Raw genomic sequence first — 4,740 nt, 5'->3', positions numbered from 1 at the left:
TACTGATGAATATTTTGCATATCACCATAGAACCTTCATCTGGCGATGGACCCACACTGGAACACTGGACTGAGCTCCCAAAGTCCCACTTACTTTGTTTTAAGACAGAGTCTCTGACTGGGACCTGGAACTTATCAATTAGGCTGAATTAGCTGGCGGCTGAACCCCAGGAGCTCCCTGGGGCTCCCTGGGGCTCCCTGTCTCCTCTGCCCTGGTGCTGGAGTTACAAGTGCTTCCCACCTGGGTCCTGGGGATCGAACTCAGGTCTTTGGGCTTGCATGGCAAGCACTTAACTGACCATGTGTCCCTGGTGCCAACAGCGTCAGCTTTGCAGAGAAATTTAGAGGAGGTGGGAGGCAGTGGAGTAGTAATAGAGCAAACAGAAATGGGGAAGTCAGAACCATGCGAGAGCCTGGAACCTTATGGACTCCAGACATAAGAGGTTTCTGGTTTTTGCAATTCTTCAAGTTTCCACACATAAGAGCAATCATGTACTCTGGGGCGTGGAAAATCCTGCTCGTGTGGAAAGGAGCACAAGGAGCACAGCCATCCCAGGACCCATCTGACAGTTGTGTCACGATGAGGACCTTCTCTGGAACAGGAAAAAGTGGTGGAAAGGCTTCTCCCCAATATGGCGGCAAGTGAGTTCATCAGTCATTCTGATTAGGTGTGGTTGGGGAGTTTCTAGGGAATGTTACCATCTTGGAATTCTTGTGTGCTTTAGGGTTTGTGAGCTGTTGAGTTTATCTCTCAAGTTTCTGATGAAACTGGTTCTGAGCCTGCGCAGTGGACCTTGGACACTTAGCAGATTAGTAAATTCACCAAGGGGACACTCGCTAGCTGAGTGAGACGGCTGCACTGGGAGACACTCGGCCTTCAGTGACCTTTGCTCTTGCAAGGTGAACAGTAGTGACCTGGGCTGGTGGCGAGCCTCTGAGTATAACAGGACAGGAAGACACCAACAGATAATGTTTGGCAAAGTCCAACGCTAGAGGGGCAAGGCAGTGAGGAGGAAAGTTGTAGGGGCCAGTGTAATGGCTCAGCTCAGAACCTACGAGAGTTAGAGCGTCTCTGACAGAAAGCCATGAAGTGAGTCAGACGGCACTTGAGTAAGCTGTTTATCAAGAGGGGTGCAACAAGACATTCAATTTTCAAATTAAATTTTGTTATTTTATGTTCATGTATATTTTGCCTACATGTATGTTAGAGCACACCACACATGCCTCGTGTCTACAGAGGCCAGTGGAGGGTGTCATATGCCCTGGAACTGGAGTTACCAATGGTTGTGACTGCCATGTAAACGAAATGCTGAGGAGTCAAACACAGACCCTCTGGAAGAGCCAGTGTTCTTAGCTGCTCTTCTCCAGCCCCAGCAATTAAGGCAGAAGTGAACGAGGTGCAAGTTTTATATTACATAGATGCTCCTGCAGTGATCTCAGGCCCTGCGTGTCCTTAAGGAGATAGTTTTGGACAGATGGGCATGAAAATGCAATTTTTAAGTTGGTCTGGTTTGTCAGTTAGACACAAAGAAGCAAGCCTGCTGTTTCCAGTTGTCTGGATGCTAACACAGAGTGATTCAATCTGTTATAAGATTGATCTGCCAATCAGGCGTGTCCCTTCATCTCTGCAGACACAACTGACCCTTGTTTTGGATTGCTGGCCTTTCCACTGAGCTGTGCTTCTTAGTACTCAAGTTGTCCCCTCTCTGATCCTTCCAGTGAGTTCAGACAACTTCAGAGCCACTGTGTGTGAACTTGCTCCTCAGTCTGTGCCGAGCCCTCGCTCTAAAGTGGATCTTGCTCTCTATCCACAGTGGTGTTTCCCTGGGGCATGCTCCAGTGATGCCTGTTCCCTGCTCAGAGCATTCATCATTTCTGGTGCGGGTCTTCCAGCCTGTGTCCCCTCTCGGGTGTCTGGTGACACACTCTCTCTCAGTTGACATTCTTCATTCTAGTTTTTTCTTCTCCTGGCTGTTTGTTCTACTCTCTGATTAGAGCGTATCCATGAAAGGGGGCAATGTACAAAGCTCACCTAAGGGGAATATGACAAAATCATCTTGATCCAGCTCTAAAAGAATTGGCTTGCTCATTTCGTCTTCTCAGTACTGCTTGGCAATTTGTGTATCTGTATGTGTACTGTGTTTACTGCTCCCTGCCCGGTCAATCCACTCTTAAGCTTTCTCTACTAACTTCCAATACTTTCATCTTGGCATTTTTCTTTAGCTTTGCCCTCCAATTAGAAGCTCGTTCATCCACTCTTCCACGTTACCCATGCAATGATTTTTTTTTTTTCAAGACAGGGTTTCTCCGTAGCTTTTTTGGTTCCTGTCCTGGAACTAGCTCTTGTAGACCAGGCTGGCCTCGAACTCACAAAGATCCGCCTGCCTCTGCCTCCCGAGTGTTGGGATTAAAGGCATGCGCCACCACAGCCCGGCTCCCATGCAATGATTAATGGCCATTGTCAACTTAATTGAATTTAGAATCATCATAGAAGCACACGCCTGGGTGTGTCTGGGTATGTTTCCAGAGAAGTTTAAACCCCCTCTTTCCCAATATGTTTCTGTTGAGTATTTTGCCATAGTTCTGGGGAAAGTAGCTAATAAACCTGGTTTTCATTTTAGACAATGACATTCATCTGAGATCAGTTATTTGCTGTTTACTGAAGCTTTGCCCTCCTCCCACATCTTCGCTTTCTCTGCCTATAACTTACCCAGCACCATTCCAAGGTGGTTTGCTCCACTCAACCTTTCTATAGCTTTTGTCTATGGCTCCATCACCCTCAAAGACTGCTCTATCTTGTCACTCTCGTGCTCGTGACAGTTTACGTCCTGTGGACCCCCCCCCCCACACACACCTTGTTTTTGCTTTAGGAGAGTTGGTCTTCTCATGGCTAACTCTGAAGTGTTCTGGAAGTTTTTCACCTTGGTGATTTATTCCCAGAGCTATTGCCACCTCTTCTAGGGTGAGTCACTGTGCTCCTCCTGGCATGGCTATGCCCTATGACTCTCCCAATGCTATTGCCATCATGATATCCCCAAAGTCAACATGTCTCAGTTGGACCTTGGAAATTCCCATTTCGTAAACTTCTCGTGTTCCGTCCCTCTTCACATGCCATCACCATTGCCCTGGGTCATAAGGACTGAGAACCTTGGGAGTTAGGTCGGAACTCTTTATTTTATTTATTCTGTCACCAGCCTTTAAAAAGTAGTAAAAAGTTAGTCATGGTGGCACATACTGTGAACCCAGCACTTGGGAGGCAGATGCAGGAGGATCAGAAGATCCGGATTATATATGGGAGAGATTTTGTCTCAAAACTAAAATGTTTTTTTTTTTTATCTCCCGAACAGCTTTTGCTTTCTGTTTCCATAACAGTCAGTTCAGTCCAAGTCTTCATTACTAATCACATAACCTTTTACAAGTATGCCACAACTGATCTCTTGACTTTTAATCTATTTTCCAAATAATCTTCTCCTATAAGCTGTTGCCAAATTAATCTTCTTAATGCATACCTCTGATTACATCACATCTCTTTATAAAGGCTTTTTCTCACTCCCCTGTGGCCAGCCAAATAAAGCCCCGTGTCCTCTGCTTGACATTCAAACAGGATCATGACTTGACTGTGCTCCATCCTTGTTTGTTGCTATGGTTCTTCAAACACTAACTGAAGGACTGGGGAGGTGGCGCAGTGGACACTTGCCACCAAGCGTGCTAACCTGAGTTTGATCCCTGAGACCCACACAGTGGAAGGGGAATGCAAACTCCCATAGTTGCCCTCTGCCCTGACATATGCCCTGCAGTTGGTACATACACACATGCAGTAAACAGAATGTAATCAAAATAAAACCCAACGAAACTCTGGCAGACATTGTGATTGGCTACCCTTGGAGATATCTTTCTTATTCATTTTCATCCACACTGTAGTTACCAGAAGAAGAAGAAAACATCAATAAAGTGTTGAGAAGCAGCGATCTCTGAGAGAAGAGGCCAGAGACAGTCGTAGAGGTAGAAACAAGTAATTGGGGCATGGAGAGATGTCTCAGCAGGTAAGAACGTGAACTGGTCTCCTAGAGGACCCACATCTGATCCTCAGCGCCCACTTCAGGGGGCTCGTAGATACCTGTAACTCTAGCTTCAGGGAGTTCCGAGGCTTTCTTCTGGCCTCTGTGAGCACATACATTCATGTACAAATATGCCCACTCAAGCATATGCATAATAAAAATGCAAGTCTAGTGACATCAGGACCAAAAGAGTGAGAAGAAGGAAGATGAGTTGATGTTTTATTTAGTTCAGGGGAGGGATTGTCAGATAGTAAAGCCATTAGCTTATAGTTAGAAATACATTAAAAATGAATCTAGTTTTGGAAATGCTGATGTTACACATTTGTGTCTAGACAGCAGCTGGAAATGGGAGCCTAGAAGACAAGGCTTAGCAGAAGCCGGGCTGTGGATTCACATTCAGTGACCTGAGCATGTGGCCCAGATGCCAGCATTCAGAGGTTGCCTGCATATGCTCACAGTAAGAGGACATCCAGTAACCCAACATTCAGTGATCAAATCAAGAGATATTGGAAAGAAGGCTTTCCTGGACAGAGGTTAGCTGCTGTGCTTCTCCTAAGCAGTGTGCCATTCGCGAGAGCTGTTCTCATGCCTTCTCTTGGGTGTGTTGTACCTCCTCAGCTATGCGTCTCCAGATTCCCCAGCACAGGGTCTAGCCACAGGATCTACACTGTCCACACTTACTG

This window comes from Microtus ochrogaster, chromosome 18 (assembly GCF_000317375.1).
Source record: "Microtus ochrogaster isolate Prairie Vole_2 chromosome 18, MicOch1.0, whole genome shotgun sequence".
In the NCBI taxonomy this organism is placed as follows: domain Eukaryota; kingdom Metazoa; phylum Chordata; class Mammalia; order Rodentia; family Cricetidae; genus Microtus; species Microtus ochrogaster.
This window is presented reverse-complemented; position numbering follows the sequence as displayed.